The sequence below is a fragment of the Aptenodytes patagonicus genome, chromosome 3 (genome assembly GCF_965638725.1).
Source record: "Aptenodytes patagonicus chromosome 3, bAptPat1.pri.cur, whole genome shotgun sequence".
Classification (NCBI taxonomy): domain Eukaryota; kingdom Metazoa; phylum Chordata; class Aves; order Sphenisciformes; family Spheniscidae; genus Aptenodytes; species Aptenodytes patagonicus.
This window is the reverse complement of record NC_134951.1, coordinates 132,027,669-132,053,921: the sequence shown is the minus strand read 5'-3', so window position 1 is coordinate 132,053,921 and position 26,253 is coordinate 132,027,669. Positions and strand designations below refer to the sequence as shown.

Here is a 26,253-nt window from a genome sequence, read left to right as displayed (position 1 = left end):
ATCCTTCCTCAGGTTCAGGTTCCCACCCCCGTGCTGTAATGAAATGCACCTTCTTATCTGAGAAAATCTAAGGTGTCCATCATTGCATTCTCTACGACATCATCTGAACACAAATGCTTTTAGTGGCTTACAACAGAATGTATGCAATTATAAAATAATGTATGCAAATTTGAAATCTGCTGCATTTTTATTAGATGCATCAGGTGCAGATGAGTACAGATAAGAGGAGAGCTTTGCAAAACACAGGAGCTCCTTTCTAAGAAGAAATAAAGGGTGTTGCTGGAACACCACTCCAACAACAGCTGCCCTATTTACCTAGTGTAAAAGCTTATACAGTTTGTTATTTTGCTTAAAAGGGTCCTCAGCTTTTGTACAGAAAAGAGGGGCAGATTTTGCCAGGCTTATTTTGACTGCACCAGGAAAAACACAACCACCCTGTCAGTGAACCTAAACTCAATGAATTAAAGATTTCTGCCTAATTGATCCACTCTCATCCTGCAGACTTTTTAGGTATTGGGCCTGCAAACTGCAGGAGGGCAAGATCTTCACACGAACTCAGCACCTCCACGGACATTTTCTGCGTGGGCATTAGGTACAATGCTAGTTGCCAAGACCAGGCCCGTACCCTTGCAGCAGCACTGCAGCATCCAGCGCTGACAGCATTTCTACTGCAGACATGTGAATTCCAGCCTTCAGATACATGCAACTCAGTTTTAGTTTTCAATTAATGAGAGGTACATTCTCAGAAAACAAAGCGCAGGAGCATGCAGCTCAACACAATGCTTTTTTTAGGGTGCAGTTCAATCTTGTACTGGCAACTTGTAAAATTACTAGTAAATATTAGGATTATTAGAATTTGGAAGTAATTGGAACTAGATGACTATTAGCAAGGTATGGATTAGCTTTGTAAAGGAGGCTAAATAATAACAGCAGATCAGCAGTAGGTGTAAAAAGTTGTGCTCTTTTGCATTAGCTGAGGACCTGACAGCAAGACTTCAGATGTTTAGACAGGTAGCAGCTGCTGTGCAGAATGGGGAGCCCACACCTTTCGAGAGCGGGGCGTACGGCATCTACCGCATCCCATGGCACAACCCCAGCAAGTACAAAGCAGCAGCGGACCTGCTGCTGCTCACTCACACGAGAGCGCATTCACAAGGGTATCGCAGTACATGCTCCCCTTGCCAGATTTAGAGGAAAATTTTGTATCCATGCTTGACAGGGAAAAGTTATTTTAGTCATAATACAATGAGTTGGAATAAATTCTTGTCCTTTTATTCTCAATCAGTGTGCGATTCATTAAAATTGGAACCCTGTTCAGCCTTGGCTTTAGCGGACTTACAAAATGATCCGCATTACCACCCTGTTCAGAGGATTTGCCGGCGCAATACAAATTTGCCTGTTCTGCACAGTCAAGCTACTCCAGGCAATTTGCACGCTGTGCCAAGGACAGATACGCAGAGAAGATCCTGTTGTACCATTCTTCTAGACAGCAGCAGGGAGCGTTACCCTTTCAAAACCCTTTTCCCTGCCACTCCTTTCCCTCTCCTATTTAATGTTTCCACCTTTCCAAAAGGATTCTTTTTTAAAAAAAAAGACCCAACACTGTACTGGATCAAGAGTTCTCAAAACTGCAACATATACTTATTTTTAAAAAAAAGTCGTTATATTGCTAGCCAGCGTACCTACTCTAGGGATAAGAAAACCCTTGGGAAATCTGCCATAGTTTTCAAAGAAGGAAGAACTGAGGATGCTCGGCCTAGGCAATAAATTATCAGCAAAGAAAGCTGTCAGAGATTTAAAAACTCTTAATTTTCTCACGCTGTCCCCACAATTCTTTCATGGCCAGAGGTAAGTCACATCAGTGCTAGGCACTGCAATCCCAAAGCATCCGAATACCTAGTGGGGCGAGACCCAGCCTGTATTTGTATACAGTTTTCCAGGATAATTACTCTGCCCAGTGGCCCCTCTTTGGCTGCTTCTTTCCAAAGAGTTCTTCAGAATTGGGCTGCAATTCTTCTATCCCATTCTTCTATCTTCTATTCTTCTATCCCATCATGGGATAGAAGATAAGGCTACAGAAAGGCATGACCTGAAAAAATTAGATGAGTGGGCTAGATCAGAAACCAGGATTTAGATATGCAACTCCAACGTTTAGGGACCGTTGGTACTCACAATATCAACGCTACTTCAGCTGTCATTAAAGGTCCCAGAGACAACTATACTTCTGCAGCTGGAAAAACACAGAGACATGTAGCTGTGCCAAGCAGCTGGGTGCAAGCTCTTGTCTAAGCCCAGATGACAGATCGTTTGCTCCTGTGCCCAGCTCGAGGTGCTCAGAGCATGCCAGCTCACAACAGGAAAGCAAATACATCATTAGCAACAACCACAACGGGAACAGAGAACTCGAGGGAACATCATTATGCCACTGCATAAACACATGTGGTGCTGTATCTTATGCAGCGCCTGTCATGCTGGTCTTCCCATCTTAGGAAGGATGCAGTGCAGCTGCAAACGGCTCAGAGAGCAGCAACAGGATCAGCCAGGAGTACGGACAAGCTGCCGAGCATGAAACGCTGGAATAGAGATAACCTCTTCAACCTGAAAAAGGCGGAGTGGAGCAAGGGTTTCTGAAATTGAGTGGCAAGGAGAGGGAGAAAAGGGACCAACTGCTCACCAGCTCTCCCGGTGCATAAATGAGAGGGGCCAGCAAGAAGCAGGTCCACAGCCACAGCAGCCCTTCCCACAGCACACACAGGCAGGTCAGCTTGTCATCACAGGGTGCTGAAAATCTGAATTTTCCATGGCTTCACAAGGCAAACTGACAAGCCAACGGAAGAAAAGAAGTCCATCAAAGACCAGTAACAAAGATTGTTCCTGTGGCTCAGGAAGTCCCCATACAGCAAACAGGCGCAGCCAGAGAAAGTGCATCAGGAAGTGTCCCCGCATGTTTGCTCAATAGGTTTCTTTGACTTCTACTATTGTCTTCTATGAGGGAAAGATATTAGCGGAGTAGACCTTGTGATGTGACCCGAGACAACATTTTTTAAATCAATGCCAACAGCTTTTTACACAGGGAAATAAAAATATACTTTAAAACACTTAGTTACCTTTTTCCCCCCATCCTCAAATTCATGATTTTAAACTCAAGCTTGAGATTTTTGACTGCTTCAGGGTTAGCAATAACATTACATTCACCACCTGCCTGCACGCTGTCTTAGCCCAATTCCCTGACCTCCAACAGCATTCCCTGAAGTGTATCAACTCTGAGTGTGCTGCAGGCCCTACCAAATATGCAGGAGAGTAACTGCTGCATGCCTGAAGTCTGTCCCTCACACGGACCAGCGACCCGCCGGGGGGAGCTTGCAGATGTGGGGAGGCAAGGGAGCTCAGGAACTGCTGAATATGTTCAGCTTCACAACTACCACCACTTGGAGACTGGCTCGGATGTGGATCGCTCCGCACTCCACAGCACACCAGTCCCTGCAGCCAAACCCCATGAGAACAGCTTTAAGTCACACAGTACAGGAGAGCAAGGGACTGTGAAAATCTTTAGTTGTCTTTAAAAGCAATCAGTCAAATTCTCTCTGAGGGGAGGGCGGAGTACCTTTTTTTTTTTTATATATAATTGTTTTACTTTCTGCCAAGTAAAAACGGTGTTTGTATTACAGTGGCATGATCGAAAATTCAAGAGAGCCAAACTATGCTGATATATCATTTTGCTAATGTTTTACTCGTGTCACCACTTAACTGCTGAAAACAAGCAGCTGAAACAGCGTGGGGGTACAGCACACCATTATAAATCATGCAGCATCCCCCCCACAGCCAATGGCACTGTCCCATACCTTGCGACAGCTTTACAAGGGTCGGCTCTTACCAAGCAATAGATCTTCAGATAGCATTCTCTGTACCTTTGCAGTAATTAATTTCTAATTTCTAAAAATTAAACATTTATGGTGGATGTTCAGGCAGCGATGAGCTTATGCACACTTCCACTTCCTTGAGTTACTGCACACTGTGCTTACGCCCAGCACAAAGGATGCTGATGGCAAACACACTGAACAAAAGCATTTTTACATTTTTCCAGGCTGGCTTTTCAGCAGTTGTCAACAATGCACCCAGAGCATTACTGTCACGACAGGACAACAAGTCAACATCAGCAAGTCTATTACAGACCAGCTCTGATGACAGCCAAAATCTTCCCTACAGCACAGCTGGGTGGGTGCTGGGTCACTTTTTAAAGGGAGAGAGTATGCAGAGAGAGGCGTGGGGCCACCCAGGGTTTCCTGGAGGAGGGGAAGCAGGGTGAAATGACGCTGCTTCGTGTGGCCAGATGAGGGGATACCTGCGGTGAAGACTTGCAGGAGTGGGAAGGAGCTCCCCCGACTCCGGCCGCAGCACATGGCCCCATGGGTCTTAGCAGCGGTCCTGTCTCAGAGGACAGTCCTTGGACACTGGCCCTGTGTGCCCACCCTGACGTCCCCCTTTATTACCAGCGGCCTTTGGAAACTAGGCTTTATGGAACAAAAGAAGAGCTGCTGGAGCAGATGTAACATGAAGCAGAGCAGCCTTAGACAAAGATGTGAATACATGAGCAGAGGGCTTTGGTCTGCATACAATCAGCAAACATTTTCACCTTAACTTTCTGGGAGCTCTCCGGGAAGGTGCAGCCCTTGCAGATGAGGGGGCATGTTACACTGGTAGCAGTGCTGAGGAGCTGCAGAAGGACCCCGAGTCCCACCTAAGGAATTCAAACCAGATGTCAATCACAGAGAAACATCCCATTACAAATTGCTCATCCCATGAACAACTTCTCTGAAAGCATTTTGGTTGATTTGTTGTATGTTCTCTTATCAGAAAGCAGCCCTTTAGCTAAATATGGCAAGAGGGGAGTGCTGCGGGATCCTGCCAGGATATAAATCCCATCGTAACTTCACCCTCTTTGTCACACAGGTCCATTTATTCAGTCTGGGGGCTTTTTTTAGATATTGACCAGATACAGCTGTGTCAAAAGCTCTTACTGGAAGACATCCATCCTGGCTGCAGCATGCCACTGAGGCCAGACGGCAGCACCGCCAAAGGATGCTGAAGCGCCTGGCTGGCAGACAGGGTAGCGGTGGGGCTTATCGGTGTCAGCGCTGGGGGTGAAGCAGCAGAGGACACTGCCAAATCTTGCTGGTAGGTCAGAAATGCCCCCAGGCTATGAGATGTTGTGTGTCCCCCTTTGCAGGGGGTTCACGGCCCACTGTTCCCCCTTTTGGAAACTGCTGCTGGGCCAGTGAACGGCTCCACCAGCAGCTGTGCGAGCGTGCAGTCAGGGCCCCAGGGAGCTCACGCCCGCTCGGGAGCAGCGATACAGAGCTGAGACAGCCGTGCATATCTGAGAGACCCCGAAACTGCACACGGCTGCCCTGCGGCACCCTGTGGCTCCCTGATCTTCCTCTCTAAGTTGGCATGTATGATACGCACAGAACGGGCAGTGTGCTGGGCTGTTTTCTGAAACAAAAATATAGCGGCTGCATGCCTTCCACTGAGCCGATGACTTTTTCTCCCCGCACTCCCGTGGAGCCTGGCTGGCCCAGTGCCCCGTGCAGCACCAGAGCGGGGAGGGAGCCAAGTGTGACCAGAGGTTTCCATCCACCCTGCCAGCCCGCCGCAGCACTGCAAGGAAGTAACACGTTCCTGCCTGCTCAAACACACTGAAGGTCGCCTCTCCTCTGCACCCAAACCGGCCTTGAACAGGATCCAGCATGCAGTACTCCCCAGCTCGTGCCTATTGTGACAAAAAGTTTCATATCACAGATCCAAAAACCAGAGACAAGGGAAAGACCCCGGTATTTTCCATGACACATCTGCAAGCCTTTGGTCATTTCACCAGCTTAAAACACACAGCTTCCTAATGGAAAACAGACCTGCCTCCGGGCCAGACACACACCACCGATCAGGAGCCTTGCCATCAAAGTCAAGTGTCTTTTTTTGGCCTCCCCTTCCCTGGAGAGACCCCCCCCCAGCCCCTCTGCAAGCCAAGCAAGCCCACAGGACCCCAGTATCCTCAGCCCTGTCAGTCATTGCTTTTTTTCTGCTCTCCATAACAACCCACGCCTCTCCAATGATCAAATCAGTCTAAAATTGCCCTCCTTAATACCTGCATAAATTTAAGCGTTCATTTAAGGATTTGTGTACTTTAATCAACAGGAACACAAGACAACTCTGCCCAACCAGCCTCCCAAACCCCCTTCCCTTCTCAACCCCCGCCCGCAGGGGTCTGCTTCTGCTCCACCAAGAGCAGATCCTCCAGAGGCCACAGCTCATCGGCCGGATGAGATGCAAAGCCTGGCCGTGCAGAAATGGACAGGCAAAGCCATGCGGAGATGCCTGTGGGCTTGGGGGCTTTGGGTGACAGCACCTGCAGGTTAAATGAAGTTAGGGTTATCATCTTACACCATGCCAGAGGTACTTTTCCCGTCACTGATCATTAGCTTCCCTTACCAATGGGACAGTCTAACGGGACAGTCTAACAGCCCAGTCAAAATGCACGTTTCAATTACAGATAGCTGTTATCTTATCAGCTCCTCTGTCAGAGATCGCGGCAAGAGGCAAAGTGATGGGAACATCACAACTGAAGCTGCTGAGCCTTGCCAAGTACCTGTTTACAGGTGCCTCTTGGCAGGATGAGCCAGACAAAACAGACATGGTATGAATAAAATGGGAGAGGTCTGCATTTTTTTTTTTAGTATGGTAAGTTATGTATGGGCTGGAGGAAAGGAAGGAGAGAGAAGACGGAGGAATGGGAATATGAGATGATGAACAACATGCACCATGGGAAATTCAGAGCTAGCAGCTCATTTGCATGGGAAGTGAGAACAAACATCACTCCTTCCTGTTCTGGAGGAAACACTCATGAGAAATCACTGATTGAAAACACCAGGCATAGCAAGCTTCCCCATCTACCCACCTATGCAAACACCCTTCATTAAATCTCCTGGGAAGCCCCATTTCTGCCTTGTAGCATCAATTCTAGGAAGGGAAGCTCTGGCCAGGCTTGTGATTTTAGACTGCAGTGATGTTTTATCTATGTGTAAAACATGCACACGTATAAAACATGCATGGCTTTGTTAGTGTATCTAATGGCTTAGCTGCTTGTAATTCCATGCACATCTGATTTTCACATGTTCAACATTTAAGATGTTCAGAGTTGTACAGAAATTGCTAAGTGAATTTCCTTTGAAATGAGGCACGTGTGAAGTGCTCAACCCTGGGCACCCCATATTCTGTCATTCCCCCTTTCTTTAGACTCTCTTGGTTGCGTGTTGTATTGCAGTGTGCCTCCAGGCTTGAATCCTGCTCCATCACGTGGCTGTTCCATTACGCCAAGTGTACACACACAAAACGAGTCAGATCCAGAAGAGGTTTCCCTGAAACATATGCTTTCCCCAGACACAGAAAGTAAAGCCTTGAAGGAACAAACCTCTATATATAAGCAGAGCGCTTGTGAAGTCAAAAAGGTTCTGCCTTGGCCTCAATGCAAATGAATAGCTTGCAAGGTCAGAGGCGCATCTGAGATCTGAGGACAACAAGCAAATATATCTAAACACAAAATGGGGAAGAAATCAGAAATAAATAATATGCAACAGCATATGGTTCAGAGAGAGTTTAAGTCAAATAACAACAGCAAGTGACCTTTAAAGAGAAGGTTATATTTTCTTTTGTTCAGTAGAAGACTTATTTCTGTCACAGCAAGATTCTGGCAACTGTTTTCCACAATCCCTTAGCTTTTGTATTTCTGTGTTTCATTTGAACATGCTGCAGTTTTTGTTTTGCTTTGTTTGCGTCCCCACACTGTCCCCCATCACTAGCAGCAATTACTGCTTCTAGAAGGAAATGCATGAAGGCATTAGCAGAATTGCCCACAGTTGTAACTTTAACAGATCTAAGCACAGCTGGCCTTGGATCAAGATGTTTTCCTTGACAAATGCAATACTTGTGCAAAGTTATCCATTATCAGCCACACACTCTGGTCAGAAATAACTGGCATGAGGAAGGTTCTTCGCAAAACCACAGCAAGAAAAGAACAAATCTCTGGCTAGCTCCTGTCCTCACATGAACTGCCAGAAATTCCTAATAACTTACTGGCTTAATTACAGGTATTCTGGACTTCCTGGACTTCTTTTGATTGGGAACAGAATACAGTCCGTCTTTCATTAGCTTTATTTTGGGGAACAAATATTTACATTATGTTCATATTGATGGGTAGGCTAACCAAAAAAGGCAATTTTTTGCAAGAAGCACTTTCATAAAGCCACCTGGAAAGGAACAGATGCTGCTGTCACATCTTTTCTTATTCTGGGGAGAAAAGGGAGGGACTTTTTCATCTCTCAAGATCCTAAGCGCTGGATGCAGGGATGTCATGAGTTTAAAGGAGGGGAGGAGCAAATTCCCCCCAGTATGCTTCCGCCATATCCCCATTATAGGGGTGGCTGGGAACCTGGATTAGCACAAACCAAAAAACCTCCTGCAAACAAACAACGTTTTGGGACTTTACCCAAAACATGTCAAAGTTGTAGCTTAAACACGTGGTCTGGGAATGTTTTCTGCTGGAGATGCTCCTTCCAGCCCAGACATCAGCTTTGCCAGGCACAGGATGCTGGTCATGTAGTGGTCATATTGAGCTCAGGCTACCTGCAGACATATCTGTTCACGTCATTAGACACCAGGGCTGTCGCCTCCCTTTATTTACTTATTTTGAAAAATCAATCCGCCTGCTAAGGATCAGCAACGTGATGGTGCTTGCAGGACAGATGGGATATGCGTTAGCCCGCACCAGCGTACCCACCGCTGTGCCCAGTGCCACGAAGCCCATTCTGCCCGACCACAAATCTGCACACAAGTTGTTGGATACACAACAAGCAGAAGCTTGGGCACATAGCTGAAACATGAGACAGATGGAGCCAACTTTTTGCCAAACAAGCAAGGAATGTACCGCCACCACCGTGGGCGGCTGCAGCTTTCCCCTCCTGCGGGACGAGTACGCGCCTACCTGATTTGCTAGGCTCAAAACCAGCTCCTGGTGACTTTCAAACACCCAGCACTAGCCAGCTCCTAGGACTCGGATGCACAGAAAACGGGCAGTACATCTCAAGACATCACCTCTGAAATCTGCCAGGGGACTCATGGGCCCTTTTAGGGGACTTGCCTATGCCCTGGCAGCAAGGGGCAAGACACGCACCTCTGTTCAACTCTTCTTAGCCCAAAACCAGCCACTCGCTGCCTGCAGCCTTCTGGCTCTCCCACAGCCATGGCAACTTGTGGAGCAGGATCCCTACATAAAGACTCATACCACTGTTACCGCTTCGCAGAGGTCTGCTCCGCACCCTGACACCAGTTCGAGGGACAGACGGGACTGATGGCCAACAGAGGAGCCCTTATCGAGGGGAGGGCAGCAGCTGACAATGCCCGCTCTGATGTGTCTTGTGAAACAGGAAAAATAACTTTTTATTAGAACTAGCCTCAAATAGCCTATTCTTTTCACAGACAGCAATCACAGAGAAAGCCAAAGGGACCTAAGCTGGCATCAAAAGCAACACTCCTCATTTTGCTATTGATCCTGCCTTCAGGACTCCCTAGTTATCATTTCCTTGCTCCACATTTCAAGCATGCAATTGTGATTGACAGACATTCCCACAACCCCAAGCAGGATGCTTCATCTGCCCCAGCCCCCCCCCCCCCCCCCCCCCGACCTCTCCTTCACCTAAGAGAAACAACTTCAATTTTACATTTTGAGATGCACGGAAGACAATGTGTCCTTTCTAATAACAACCACCCTGATTTTGCTTCTGATATAAAGTAATTCTGTAATCCCTCACTGGTTTAGCTGTAGTACAAATCCCAGTGCAGTCCCAAACTGATTTTTAAAATGCTAGCAGTTTAGTTACTTTTACAAAAGGATCAACTCTCAGTAGCATTTTTGAAGAAGTTTCGAAGAGCTCACACAGGGGCTTGCAGTGCTTTAAATAAAACGATTCCAGTTTGTGCACAACTAGTCTGCATAGGCACGAGCAATTCCAGAACACTTGGCGCTTCCAGTTTGTTGCGCTAGTGGGCATAATGAAGTTTAATAACAGGTTGCATGATGGAAAAATGTCCAGTTTAAGCCAATTTATTTTACAGTGTGACACAGCCAAAACCTCACTCACTAGCTCTGTTCGGCTCCTGACAGAATTGTCCATGTCTCCTGCATAAAGCACCTCGAATCAGTGATGAACCTTGCCCCTGCAGGGGTCCTCATCTGGGCTTCGTTTCTAACCCCTCTTTCAAGAAGTCATCAGCTTCAAGTCAACAGCAGAAGCGACTAACTGAAGAGCTGTCTCGCTTGCCTGCTGAGTACAAGACCACAGATACAGTCTTGTAGCCCCATCCTCAAAGATGAGGAATGGCATTTTTAGAGAGGCTCTATTTTCTCATTTTTAGAGACTCCCTGAGAATTCACCCCAAGATGGGTGCAAGTGATCTGCACCACTTCAGAGCAGCAATGTAACATTCAAAGGTGTTCAGACTTTAGTCTCTAAGCTCTTCACCGAACAAGCAGCCATGATATTTGGCATTTAACCTCCCAGGAATGAAGGCTTCAGCTTTGCCTATTTATTCTTGCACCCTTCACCAAAAGCTGACAGTCTCCTGTTTAAGCAGGAAAGGCAGAAAGCAAGGAAGAAATTAAACCACTCTCAACTCTTTCCTTGCTACGGGTTCAGACATCTTTAGAAAAACCCCTGAGTGCTCAAGTCTCAGCCTTGTCCTTCCTCTTCTGCATCCGAGTAGGGGACAGGGTCAGCAACAGCCTACAGCCAAAAATGCCTCTGGACAACTTTAAAATGTTTCTTTCCATCTTATCGCTTGTTTACACTCTCCTCTTCCAAGGAGGCAGCTTCAACTCGGGTCAGTCAAAGCCAGTACTGCCAGGTAAAAAGTATGGCAACGCTACTGCAAGCGAGAGGACAGAGAGTGCCTGTACCTGGAAGGGTGGCGCAGGGCCAGCACCGGAGGTCGGAGGAGTTCATAAGGGGATGGCGAGATCCCACAAGGGGAGGATGCCAAGCGAAGCCTGGCCAAAGTGCTTGTCCAGGCCAAGGGGGGTGGTTTTATTTCAGCTGGGAGCCGGGACAAAGCACGGTGCTAGGAGTTGCTGCAACTACAGGGAGCTCCAGAGGGGCCAGCCTCATCACCTGGGCCCTGGGAGCAGGCTCTGCTCTGGAGGGGCCAGCCCCACCGCCCTGACCCCGGGACCAGGCTCTGCTCTGGGCTCCCTCTGCCCTCCCAGCCCCCGGGGAGCAGAGCTGAGCCACACAGCTGCCGCATGCTCTGCCACTCACATGCCATCACCACGGGGATTTGTTGCCCACAAATGAATTTCAACGTTTAAACCGTCCAGGCTCATCTGTGTAGCAACTCTAATACTCTTTAAGCTCCCTCAAGTTTCTAAATGCTTAAAGCTATTACAATCTCTTTGTTATTTTACATTAGGCATCCCATTAACTATTTTCTTACTTTGATGTAATCAGTGTTTTACATTATTTGGAGATTAATTCTGGACAATGAGGCCACATGGCCTGTCTTTTCTACCAGCAGACCGGCCTAGAAAAGAGGATCCTGGGCTGCCCGACTTTGTCAGAGCCACCATCCCTGCCGCCCTGTGGAGCACACCAAGCACAACCACCCCCCTCCACCATCAGCTGGGTGCAGGGCAGTCCCCGCAGCCAGACACAGCAGGCAGCACTTGGTGTGAGCAGCCCCTAGTGCTGCAGCACCATGCTGGAGATGGGCAAGGCGTCTCTCGGCATGGCCCGTGGCACCATCCTGCGGCACCATCCTGCTGGGATGTGCCGGTGCTCGTGCCTCAGGTCTACTCTGCCAGCATTTGAGCCCATTCCTCTGTAGAGGACATGCTTGCAAAGTCCAAGTACAAGACCACCTTATGCAACCACCTTTCAAAGCTGCTGCTTCTTTCTGTTTCAGCTACTTTCTTGCAACACACAATACGCAAGGGATGAATGATTATTTGTTTTTCCAAGTATAGGACCCCAAAGCCTGTTAAGATTTTTCCTTTACGCTTACATTCCCAACACACAAAGGATCTGCTCCCTTCCCCTCCCAGTCAAAACAGAAGCAAAGCTATCCTTTCACTTTTCCATCCCAACACTATAATCGGCAAGGTGCTTAAAGTGCTTAGGCACTTATATTTTAAGTAAATATATTTAGCAAATCAGACTGAGTTACGTACTTCAGACATCCATCTTTTTGTTCTTTGCATATAAAACTGACACAAAAAATTTCCATTCCAAGATTGCAGAGTGAAAATCATATACATAACTAATGCATCTGTAAGAGGGAAATTAGAGTAATCCCTTACTTTGATAGATTAATGAATGTACATTAAAAGGAGATTCTTGGGGATGTAAACAAGTACCATTCACTCAAATGAAAAAGATGATTGCTACAATCAATCTTGCAACCCATGCCCAGTATTGGCTAATACTGCTGAAATAAACCACCACTGAAATCAGCCAACGAAAACCTATCTGAAGAGGACCAGATTCCCACAAACACATTCACTAACATATGAACAAGCATTCTCTTTTCATCCGGATAGCCATTCTCATGTGTGCACCCAAGAGAAAAATCTCATCTGCGCATGCTGCATAAGAGTTTGTGGCCTTTGCCTTCAATGAAAAAACACATTGGGAGGGATTTTCAGGTGACAAACCAGTGCAGCTCCCCCATGTTCTTGCTGTGCTTGTACACCTGAGGGTAGTTTTTTTACGGGTACCTGCAGGAATAAGCAAGATCCTTTGCAAATGAGAGTAACACAGAAAACAGTGCTACAGCGGACTGACGTCACCTCAAGACAGAGCAAACTGCCTATGCAAAATATAAACCCTACCTATGGTAAAAAGAGAATTGTTTTTGCTGCTCTCCTAAGCTATATCCCTCCTTTCTCAGGATGATAGTTTGCCTTTTCCAAGGCATCACAACGTTGCTGGCTTGAACTCAGCATGTGATCAGCCACAACCCCAGCTCCCTCTGGGAGAGCGCCGCAGTCAGCTCTCTGCCTGGCTGGTTATCCCACAGCACAGTGCGCTTACTCGTGCCCTTCAAACGTCATCGTGTCTTCTCCAGACCCTTTTTCAGTTTATCAGGATTTTTGAATACCAGTCTGCTCCTCCAAATGTACCCTGGGACCTTCAATGCTTCACATTATCTGCACACCCAACAGGTCCTCAGTGTTATGTGCTAATGGTTTGGAGATTATTTAATCCAATTCTTCAGCTACTGCACCATGAAGTTCATCATGTCCAGGCTCAATTGGGAGGCTTCTCATCTAGCTAATTACCCTGTCACTAGCTCTTCCCTTACTTCAGGCTGAGATTTCACCATTTTACTTAGTGTTATATGCATTAATCATGCGCTTGCCAATGACCGTTTCAGCGAAGACTGATACACACGCTGTCCCAAGAAGCTCGATGTGTCACTTACTTTCTAAAAACAGTCAGGGCTCCCATTTATAGAGATGAAGTAAATGTGCAGAGCCTCCCAGCTGAGCCCTTAACATCGCTTTTACTTTGCTTCTGGTGAGCAGATGAAACCAGACTTGTTTCAGGGCCAAGCACTGGCATTTCGCTTTTGGCCCCTGACCGCACAATACAAAGCACTGCCTCTGCCCAGCCACGTGGACATCGCGTCCACAGTCCCCCTAGCACCTTCTGATCCAAGGGAGGGGCAGGCCATCAAACCTGGGGGCTCACCACATGAACACCATTTATAGCTTGCTTGTTGTCGCTGGTTACAGCATGAAAACATTCAGATGGTCTCCAGCAATTGCAAACCATACTCTGAGCCAGCTGAAAACTGGAGACGACCATAGAAAGAACTGCATGCAGCAAGCTAGAGCCTCCACTGATGGAAACCAACACGGCCCTGTCTAAACCAAGGGCGCTCCAGCAATTAGCACTAACCAAGGATCTCCCATTGACTTCAGTGGTCTGCTACAAACTGACTCCAGCAGAAAGTCTGTCACAATGCCTCTTTGAAATTGAATGCTGAGGGCTGAGATGAGTGAAACTGAAATTTCCCACTCTCCTGCACAGCCCAGACAGAGTGCACGCTTTTGGTCCCCACATCTCAACTTCTGAATTTCACAGGGAGAAGCTGAAGAGATTTTTCTCTTTTTTTAATTACCTATATAGTGCCATTCCTCTGTCTTTCTCTCATTTTTTCCAGAAGACCATCCTTGATGGAGGAGCTCAGTGCTGTTTAGGGGATTGAGCCAGAAAGCGAGAGCTGTCAGGGTCCAGATCCTTGGAAAATCCATGCACAAGCTTTTCTTGGAGCACCCGGTAGCCCTGGCAGGATAAAGGGCTGAGGGCTATCCTCCAACATTCAGCAGAGCTGGGTCACAGTGGGCTGCCCTTTCCTCTGGACTTTCAGTTACAGATTTCAGTTTTGCTTTTCCATTTTTTTTCTAGCTGGTTTCTACGCAAAAAAGATACTTAAGGACCAGTGGTTTTACCACTGGTTAACTATGTTTATTCCCTGATCAGCTAACACTGAGCTGGAGGCGCACCACAGACCCTGCAATCCCGCTAGCTGGCAGGAGAGAAGACAGTCATGTTGTGGTGAGCGTGTTCATCTCGCACGCACTCGCTCTGTCTGTGTGCGTGCATATCGCTTTCCTGGCTGGCACCGAAATACAAACTGACACGAGTTTCATTTATGTGCCTATATAAAGGTCTTACAGAGGCTACACACACATATATGTATGTACAGGCATGTACTTACCTATATGCACACATAGGTACATACATCCCCCATGCATACACATACAATACGACCGATATCTATTTGTCTGAAGTAGGGGAGCCTCATGATAAAGGGGAATCAGTGCATTTGGTTTTATACTATGATTACTGGGGGAAAGTGAACAAGCGTCACATGCAGATGAAGCAAAGTACACGGCAGGTTCCTCCGCAGTTACACGTTTTCCTTTATGGTGACAGGCAGGCTTAGAGCCTAATCTGCAGCATAAAAATCATATCAATCAATATCAGCATAATATTCATACATCAGAAAGACCACACTGGCTTTAAATAGGCACCAGCAGTTGCAGAAGACAAGGCGCTTCCAGAACTCCATCTCTGAAGAGCCTTTTATCTCTCTCAGAAACTGAAAGCCGCTAAATATAGGACTACTATTAAAAATTCATGAGCTTCAGTAGCTATTTATCAAAGTCATGGAAATAGGATATTTCCATGATGGTGAATGGCTTGACGTTCATTACTAATAAGCAAATGCGCACTTTATTACCATTTTAGAACAGAACATTGCTACCGATACCCAAGGAACATTGCATTATCACTAGGAGTTAGCATTAGGCTTTGCTATAATACACACATTATTTCTGCCATCTGGACGCCTCACGCTTATTAGTTCACAAATGATGATGCTGATGCCAGCTTTGTGGAGCGTGTCCACGCAAGGCTGCTAAGAAGGTCCGGGTGCTGCTTCCTGGAGATGGGGCGGTGCTTTGGTGCTCCTCTTGACTAACCGTGTCCCAGACCATACTTACAATACACCTTCCTCCAATTACTCAACTACTGAGTGCTCTCCCCAGAGCAAAGCCATGTTGCAGAATGGCAAAGACTGCTGCAAAGTCCCAGCTTCTCAGTGGCAGAAGCCACTGCAAATATGCAGCATCACCCCGCTAACTGCACGGTGACAAATCAGCAGGTAATGATTGCATCACGAGTGCTGCTACAGTCCCGTGGCAGATGACGATGCTGATTGGGATGCTGCCTTCTTTATCAAAGGCGGCTCCTTTTACCCCCCACTTGCAACCTCCTACTGCAATGACTTGACCTTAAAGGTTTAATCAGAATACAGCCTTACCTTCATATAGAAGAAGTGAAAGAACTGTTCCTCTCTGTGATGGTTTAGATTTTTTACATCTTTTATATACACAAACTTTTATACACCTTCTATGTTGACATGGAAGAAGCATTCACTGCTGTCTGCTGGGACGGCAGAAAGAAGAAGAAAGGAAGGAGTAACCCCTTCACCTCCCTCACACCTCAAGAGAAAACTGGACACAAAAATTAGGTGGTTTGATTTCAGTGGATTCCTGAGAATTTGTTCTTCCCAAAGGGGTTTTTGAGGTAACATGATCAACAGCTGTCACCCTGCAAGTGTACGTGTGCCTATATCTGTCACTGAGTGTTTTGGACAAAAGTCAGGAAGCTTTGACTAAACTGATGTAGGATAACACTCCCCCGGGGCCAGCCTGGCCTTAAAGTCGTGGAAATCTGCGGAATTCAGGAAAACTCATGATTGCCCTGTTGTAGCAAAAGAAGAAATCGTAAGGGGAAGAATGGTTTGGCACCAGCTGCTACTCCAAAGCCACTGTCCTGAGAAGGTATTACTATGTCAAGACTGTGAGAAGGACTTGGGCAACAACTGCGTTATAGGATTGCTATTGATCTCCCGGCAGAAACACGTGGGAAACAGCTGTAGCTCAGAAACTACATTTAGTGCCTGTGCACAGCTCAGTAAGACGACAAAGCCACACAAGGGTTGAGGTTGGCAGGGTCCTCGGGAGATGGTCTGGTCCAACCCCTGCTCGAGTAGGGTCACCCAGAGCAGGCTGCCCAGGGCTGGGTCCACTCAGGTTTTGGATCTCTCCAAGGATGGAGACTCCACAACCTCCCTGAAAAATACCAACAGAAGCACTTTGCCAAAGATTGATATTACGTCAGAAGAACAGTCTTCAGTCTTCTAAAGTCCATCCTAGCAAACTGGGGAAAGCCAGACATGATTCCCTGCTTGTTTCTAAGTTTGAAAAAGAAACAGAGAAAAACTCCTTTCTTGTTCATGAATAAAATCATTCCCTCAACACCGTTTTCCCCTTTCTTCAATTTTTACATCCTTTGCAGTTCAACCTTTAGTCATTCCAAAACAATATTGTAACAACATTACTAAGTAGCTTTACGTTCTGGCAGCTATGGCTGTCATTTGAGAGACATTATTTAAAATGTTTTATCCTTTTCCCTTCTATTTTTGAAGCATCCAAGGAAAAGCTTTTCAGGACTGGTGACAGCAACAGCATACTCATTCATAGAAATATTTTATTTTTGGTATTATTCCCTCCAGGCACCTACCTCCTTTCTAAACAAGATACAGCCACAGGGCAGAATCTCAGCTGGTATAAATGAGTCCCTTGGCACAGACTTAAGGAGGCTGGGCAGAAAAGTCCTGGCCCATTAGATGTGTGCCCCCCCCCCATGTAATTAATCTTTGACTAAAATGTAGGACTCCAGCAATGAAACCCTAAGCAAGATTGTGAAATCAGAGTTAGGGATTTGAAAGGTTGCTCCATCAACTCACCTGTCCTGCAAGCCACACATCTGCCAAAAGGCTGCACATCTTAGCAGTGAAGGACAACGTAAACCGTGATTTACAGTCAGCAAGAGAAGGAGGGAAAGAAAACTGCACAAGTGCCAGGCTGACACTGCAAGAGCAACTCAGCTTGCAAAGCCCTGTGTTCCAAGCGTTTGCATTGAGATGGCTGGTGCAGCATACAGCACAGGCTGGGGTTTTCCACCGCTGCTTTTTTGTGTCCAAACACTAGGAAATTCAGGAGGGAAAGGGGAGCAGCTGAAAGAAATAATGGTGCAGTGAACATGCGTCACTTATGAGCGCCACTAAATGCGTCAGTTGAGCTGGAAAGTTCTCCGAACCAAGACACGTGTAATTATCTGAGCTTGTTACAAGCTATATGTGCATTGTGTTATTAAAGGCGTGAGCTGCAAAGGATGTAAAAATTAAAGAAAGGGGAAAACATTTAAACCCCATTCAGCAATGTGCTGGGGTACATGTGTAATTACCTTCAAGGACATAAATACCCTGGGACTATTCACAGGCTTAAGGACTAAGCATATAATGAAAGGTGTTTCTAAACCAAGGCTTTAGAGGATGCACGGGATACGGTTAATTCCTCTCCTAGGCTTGTACAAGGTTTAGCTTACAAACAGGCACCGACATTAACTCCTGGAAACGTGAAGGAAGGGCAGTGCTTTGTACAGGCACTGGGCTGAGGAAGGCAGACAGTACAGATGGACCACTCATTACACTTTACCTAACATTCAACATCAGTCCTCCCCACTGCAAATTAAATGGGCTTTTTCTTGCCTACCTGCACAGAGAATAAATCATCGGCATCTGAACCTTTTTATACAGGGAAACTTTTGCTGTGGTTCCTACCCACATGCTCCTTGCTCTCCCCCCTCTTCTTTGTCCCTTTCTTTTTCCAGCCTGAACAAACCCACAACATTAGGTTATGTATTACGGTTTTCTAACCTTCACCTCATTCTAGCGGTGCACTCAGGGCTGCCCCCAGCCTGCCTACCCCCCTGTGCAAGGGGATGCTCAAACTGCACAGCACGTCCCAGCTGAGGCATCGCCAGCCATCAGCACAGCCTCCGACGCCTTACCTCCTATGAGGAGCACCCATCCACCAGCTGCCCTGGTCAGCTTGTGGTCCACCACAATGTAGGGATCTTACTCTGCTGTTTAATCAGGTACCATCCGCTTTCTTTCCTATTCTGCATTTGTGCCTGCGATGTTTCGGTACAATCCTTCACACACATTCATTTATCGGTAACTGCATTTTTGTTTTTCATTATGTTCAAATAAGTTACCCAGTTTATCAAAGTCACTGAGTCCAAACCTTGCCCTCAGATATCGTCCAGCTCTTTGAACTTTGGTATGATTTGGAAACTTTGCAAGCACTGTCTGCATTCAAAAGCTTGGATGATGAGAAATGCTGAACCCAACCAAACCCAAGGCAGCCTGGGATAGGTATCCCCTGAAATGCCTTTCAGTTTACAGGACACCACTGAGAACTACTCTTCCGCTGCTGGCTCTCAATCAGCCATGCACCCACTCCAGTATTTCCCTAAACCACTTACGTGAGTGTCATGTGGCGGGGAAATCCAGACACACATGCGCTGCTTCTTCCCTCCTCATCCACATGAGGCCAGTAATCCTGTCCAAAAGGACATCAGACTGCTACAATACAATGTGTGCTTGGTAAGTCTACATTGGTTGTTTTTATTATCCTCTAAGATCTTACAAATTGATTGTTTAATAATTTGTTCTAATAGCTCCTCAGTGATACGAGTTAGGCTGTCTGGCTGCTTAACTCCCTTAACCCTCATTCTCCCCATCGTGTTTGCCTTCCTCCAGTCCCAAGAGATGGTTTGTCCTCTACAAATTCTCCGCAATAACTGCAGACACGTTTAGAGATAAAACTGACTAGTACATTAAGTGTTTCAAAGTGAATTTCATCACATCTGTTGGATAGAATACATCCAACTTACCTAAAATCATCTTTAACAAACGATGCTACCAGTGAACTGCCAGTACTCCTTTTCTCCTAAAAGTGTCCTTCCAGTACATCCCATTGGAAGCCCTCCATCCTAAGCTGGCATGCTAGGATGGTCTCCCACTTATCCGATCTCCTAGCAGTCTCCTCTGATGTAACACCATCCCAAGCTCGAGGCCAAAGATCTCCTTGGCCCTCTCAACAGCGCACCTTCACGGCTAAGGACATAGCCGTTTCAGTGGCTCACTACTTGAGAAGGAAGTGGCAACCTCAGTCAGACGTCAGGGCACGTGGGAGTCACGGTCCTGGGGCACTGAGGCATCCAGCTCCCCACCAGGGACCTGCGACCCTGGACCCTCCACCAGCCCCTTGGACAGACTGGCCGGAGAGGTGGTGAGAGTCACTAAACATGGGTCATTTCGAAGCGGTCCCTGGGACCCAGCTTCAGATTGCCACGTAAATGAGCTCCCACACGTGGTTCTCCAGTGGTTCCCAGCACAGCTGTAGCCCAGGCTACAGCCTAACCAAAGGGGCTTTTTGCTCAGTTTGGTGACATTACAGGGACACGGTGACATCTGGGCACCAGGCTCCAAGCCCACAGTGGAGTTCCGGCCAGGTGCTGCTGTGCACATCCAGGCAGGGTTTTTCCTACTCAGCGCATTTTCCTGTCTGAATGTCAGTCAGAGCACAAGAAATCCTGGGAGACGAACACATGCCGTCATGGCACTCTATACACTGTGAGGCCTTCAGACCTTTAATGCCTGAGAGGGACAACAGCACACACACAATTTGCTTCCTCCTTCTTTAGAGAAAATTAAAAAGGAAAGGAAAAAAGAGGAAACTACAAGGGCAGCTGTAATTACATGTAAATCCCCACATGGGCAGGACTCTATTTTACATGTGGCTAGAGAAAGGACCATCTGTTTTATGAAGATACTAGGCTCTTTTTTTTTTATCCCAATTATATTCTTTTCCTCCCCCTCCTCCCTAAATGGAAGCATTGCTGTGGTAATACCAAGAGTCTTAAAATAAGATTATGTTTTTAAATGAGAGAGTCTTTAAAGTGGGATTATATCTTACAACAGCCAACTAGGCTTTCAATCAATTTCAGAGGATATGCTTACAACTTCATTACTCTCGAAGAGGCCACGTTTATGGAGCAACAAAAGAGAAGCATTCACATGATGGCAGACGAGTTCAAAGAAAGCTTTCTCCTCCAGCTTCTCCTTCCCCGAGCATGTGCAGAAAGGCACTCTGGTGCTCCTCCAGAGCTTTGTCCACCGCCAGTTTTAACGACACTAGTGATACTGGCCCTTCAACAATTATCCCCAGCATTTCCCCGAAAGAGAGGGAGAAGTTGTACAGAGCGAAATAGAGCTGCTTAGACGTGCCAGACATGCCTCTGTTTCAGAGGTACCACCAGACAGACACACAGCTGAGGAAGGAAAAGCCAGCTGGCAGGAAGGGGACCTTGGCACAGTACAGAAATCTGTAAGGGGGTTTTAAACTATTTCTCCTCTTGCAATCCTCCCAGCTCTGTTTTCTACAGAAAAATCCTACGTCATCAAAAGGTCCGCTTGTCAGGGTGGTGCTTGCATTACTTATGAGTTACAGCTACAGCTGGAGATAGAAGAACAGCATCACAGAGATGTTTTCCTATCAAAGCCTTATTTAATACCTTCCGCTTTTATGTCAAACATCACACACCTCACCATCCTATTCCCCTTCTGCTGTCCTGCCTTCCAAAATGGAAAAACAAAAAAGCAGCATTCCCATCCTCAAGGAAAGTTTCTTTGTTTGAAGGGCTGTATCCCCGAAGAAACAAGACATGAAATATACATTTTGTACAGAGCCTGCCTGCTGTTCAGCAGGGCTGGAGCTGGTGAAGGGATGCGTGAATCGACAAGAATCTCCATTACGCATTGCTTTTCATTAAGCAAGTGCCAGAGACTGCAAGAAGCACACTGTGCAGACCAGCAACAAGGGCCATTAGCTCACATCCTGCACTGGAGGCTGTGCATGCTCTTCTGGGATGACAGGCCCACCTCCTCCACCTGCACCCTGCTGGGTTCAGGAAAGACTCCCATGCAGGGGTCTCAACTACCTTCAGCTGCTGCGCCCAAATATTGGCTATGTACAAACCGAAAACTCCACGGCTGTTGTCTGCGTCCCGATTTACATGAAATCCATCCATTCCATCTTAAGCATTTGCAAACACAAGAGGGCACTTCAAAAACATTACCTTGTTGCCTGCTGTACAGGCCCCTGTGGAGGACAGTGCTGATTCCTACGATCCGTTCTGGAAATCTGCAACCTAAATAACTCTTCCTAAACTATGTTTGGGACCTTCCTGATCCATGGTAAAAATGCAAGTGTTTGAACTTCAAGCATTTCATATTGCAAATTCACTGAATCCCACAAGTGCGACTCCATTTCTTTATAACATATGCACATGCTGTAATAAGAAGCGGACTAGGGCTCCTGAAAGCATTAACACAGGGAAAATCCACTTGCACAACATGTGGCTTTTAGTTTTAATGGCTATAAGGAGATAAAACACATTTAAAGCAAAGCCAAGAAGGATGCTAAGGATCTACCTCCATTTTATCAAGCTAGAGACGAAGCACTGTGTCACTAAGGATGCTGGGGGGCCAGAGGCCTTGCAACACGCTGGCTCACAAAGGCACAGGGAGGAGAAACGGCTGAGGCGGTCCAGTGAAGGAGGACATAAACAGGCCTTGGGATGCGAGTGGGTATTTAAAGGTAATACACCGTAAACAGCTGCAGCAAACAAGCCATGCTTTGAGTCGTTTCTGGTGATTCAGCGTGTGAGAAAGAGGCTTCCCTCAGCCCTAAAATAATACAGGCACCGAAGAGGTGACTGCACAGGCTAATTTCCTCTTCTGACCTACATGCCTCTGTGTCACGCTTGAGGAACAAATGCTAGGCACTTCCAAAACGCTTCAGGGAGGTTTAGCTAGAAGGGCAACGGATTTCAGTGGCAATCACACAGCTAAATACCACGTACCCCTCGGCGGCATAACCTTTGCATAACTGTTACACTTTTCTGCAGTGAATAATCTGCAAACAGCCTTACAAAGGCCCTCTCACCCTCTCCTGCACAAACATTCCCACTTCACAGGTGCACCCGCTAAGAAACACCGTGCACCCCAAAGCAGTCTCCGACAGCGTGTTTCCAGACGTCATTTTAGCAATGCAGAAGCCCAAGCACAGCATCTACTTCTGCTGGGTTGCAAGTCAAAACCAAGGCAGGGAGCCTGAGGGGATTAGGAGCCTGTCTCCCAGTGCATGCCTCATGCTTGTTACCAGTGACCATCTCCCCTCAGGGAATAAGGCGTGTAAGGCAGCCTTCCCTGCAGGCTGTCATTTATGAGGGGAGGACTTACAGAGACGTGTGTGCGCAGTAACTGGAAGTCCTGCTGGCAATGGAAACTCTGGGTGTTTGTAAAAGACAGAGGGCATAACGCAACACTAAACACTGGGAAGCTTCATGGCACAAGGTTGCTGAGCACTCAGCTGTCACCGAGATCTCTAGGAAATGGGCATGAAACAGTGAAGAATACTGTGGCTGAAGCTGTCTTGGAAAAGAGGATTGCTTACAGCCAGGCAAGGCACTCCTGTGCATGCTAACAACCCGCTTTATGGCAGGATCCTCCAAAATGCCCGGATGCCTTCAAAGGAAAAGCAATACTGAACGGCAAGAGAGTTTCTCGGGAGCTTGGAGCAGATTCATCTCACTGAACTGCAGGTAGCTGAAAGCCAGCCTCTGCTCATCAGCCAGGCTACCCCAGAAGCAATGCCTGCAGAGGCAGCCAGCAAGACTGGTCCAGACAGGGTGTGCAACACAAGGGTGCCTACAGGTAGGTGAGATGCTCAGCTCCTGGACCAGCTCTGCTCTCGCTGGAGTCAACGGTGAGACTTGAATCGACTTCAGCAGCATACTTCTGAACACCTACAGCATGCATATTGACACATACATTAGCAGCACTGCCATACCCTTCTTAGTCACAAGTAGCTCAGATAACTCTTCATAGCAGTAAGCTTTGTAATCATAACGGTTAGCTTCAGATCCAAGGTTCTTCCTTTAACCTTACACCCCTCTCACCCCTGCCAAAGAAAGGAGAGGACAAAATACACCAAGCACAGCTATGTTATCAAAGATGAGAACAAGATAGTAACTGAACAGGTCCCGACTCACACAGATTTTGTTGATGAAGGAAGGAAAAAATGATCTACAACATTTTATATACAGTGCTGCTGTCGGCATCCCTGGGGCTAAATTGAATTTCCTAAAGCACAATGGGGCAGCAAGAGAGTTCACTGTGGCATAGGTGAGCCGCAGGGACATTTAAGAGGAAACAAGAAGATGACACCACATTGCTTGGCAGTCTCCTGCCATGTATCAGAAACACAGCCGGAATTTTTAGAGGCTTAAAAAGCCAGCAAGCTAACAAACACTGTATGTCCAATCAGCCGTTCGGCTCGCAGGGGAGCAGAGTGGATGCAAACAGGAGGAAGAGGCAGTGAATCGTGAGCGGCGAGGCAGCTCTTCCCTTTCGTAAGCAGACTGAGGTGCCAGTACACAAATCGGGCCTGGCTGAGATTAGTGCATGCATTAACATCTTCTCATGCCTCCTCCTGCAAGCTCTGAGCCATTTCTAATTCTGTCAGATCCCTCCTAGGTCAAAAGTTAGACATCCCTTTCCTTTACAGCTGAAGGCACAAAACCTGGACGCACGAGACATTCAAAATGCAACTGATCTCCTTCCCCTGGTTATCATTTCACATCAGTCAGGAGGAAAAAATTATTACAGGGTAATAAGGTCAAAATCAGAGTTGCTGAGAAGGGGTCTAGCAAACTAATCTAATCAAATCATGCTCTGCATGAACTAGCAGCACAGTTTGGTCCTGCATTTCTGCAGACAGCTCATTGCATCTGTGAGGGGGGAGGTATGTTCAAGTTAGGTCAGTCTGTGTAATCCCACACGCTGGGACGGCAGTCAGGTCTTTTTTGTACACCATAACCCTGCTGCCCTCTGTGCATCGCAGGCCTTGCCCTTCCTGCAATCCAGGCAGGAAATAAAATTGTAAAAAATAATCTCTTATTTCCTTCTTGCGTCCTGCCACTTTCTTTCCTCGTTCTCCCAGCTCCAGGACACCGGTTCCCTCTACCCAGTTCCCTCTGCTGATGGCCTGGGAAAGGTGAGCATCCCCCTCCACCTCCCTCCTGCCCAGTGGCTGCCCCCCACCAGCTGCACAGCCACCGCCGCCCACATTACAGCAGATTGAGAAGGAGAAAAAAACAAACAAACCAGCCAACCAAAAAACAGGCAACCCGAAGAGGCATGCAGTGCGGAAATTGGCCCCTGCTCAGTCTAGATGGGGGTAATGGCCAGACAAGCAGCACTTCGCACAGATGAAGACCTTTTTCCCAAGATTAACTCGCCTCACTGACATGCACAAACAGCCGGTGCCAGTCCGTGCACTCACCGGCCCCTCGCCGGCCGCCCATGGGGTACGCACAGCATGCAGGACAGCTGGAGCAACCACGACTCCCTGACCTCTATCCCCCTTTGCTCAGGGCTGCCTTTGGAAAGTTCACATGGTGAGAAACTCTCATCATCCCAAATAAACTAAGAATTGCATTTGCAATGAAAGGCTTTGATTAAAATTGGCATCTCTGAGTCTCCGGCTGCCAGCAACCACATTACTTCAAGGAGACATGCTTTATGGCAAACACAATATGGAAACCTCAGCAAGGAGACTGAATTGGATCCATGCTGCTATAATCCAAGATGAACGTAGAACTACTTACAGAGAGGACTGTTAAAGAAATGATTATTGAAATGAACTGGGGACAAAATCTGCAGGAAAGCTTTTCTCTAGTGATGCAAGACTACGTTTTTCAATGCACATGGAGGCTCTCGCATCTTCTCTCTAGATTCCTTCAGTAACAGCTTTTGGAGAAAGAAAGCAAACACTGCAAAATCAGGAATACCATCTTCAGAGCAGCAACACCCTTACCAGCACACAAACATCAACAACAAAAATATAACAAGGCTGTTGAAACAAACACAGCCTAATGACAATGAAAATATAGCAAGGCCCTTGAAACAGACACAGCCCCTTGCAATTGCCCTGCTTACTATCACTGGCAATCCCTTTGGTTTGTGCCAGCTGAAACCATGAACGCTGTAAAAGGAGAGATTCATTATAGGCATGAACTTTGTTCTTCAGGGTGACACAGCCCATAATCAGGTGCATGCCCAATCAACATCTAATAATCAGCAAAAGTGAAAGTGTTTTTTATGGCCTGGTTGAAAAGTAAAATATTGCACAGATATTGTCAGTCAGCTAATACTAGAGATTTACAGTATTTCTGCTATGGACCCTGCTAGAAGAATCAGCAACATTTCTAAGGCAGGTCTCAACAAAGCAAAATATCACCAAAGAGCAGCTGAATATTAATGAGACCAAAAGCTACAGCTCTTCACCCAGGAAAATCCTCCTGGCTATTTTGCGGAACAAGATAAATATGGCCAGATATAGATCTGCTTTATTTATTGGCATTTTTAGTTATGAGTAGAAAACAGGAGAGAAAAGCAGTCGTTGGAAGAGGAGCTGGCCAGCTCTGCTGTCCTGCCCTGCATCCGTGCCGTCCCCAGCCATATCCCACTGTACCCTCCTGTCCTCTCCGGAAGCAGGTACAGCAACTCCTGAGCAGGAAAACAAGAGGGTTCCTCAGTCACAGACCCAAACATCTCCTTTCAACAGACAGCACAGCTGGAGTAAGCCATGCAACTCCCTGC

General features: G+C 46.9%; 1 protein-coding gene across 1 annotated transcript in view; it reads right to left on the bottom strand.

Annotated features, from left to right (window-relative positions):
• Nucleotides 1-26,253, bottom strand: part of SLC24A3 (solute carrier family 24 member 3) — a 180,163-nt gene that overhangs the window by 80,012 nt on the left and 73,898 nt on the right. The window lies entirely within an intron of this gene.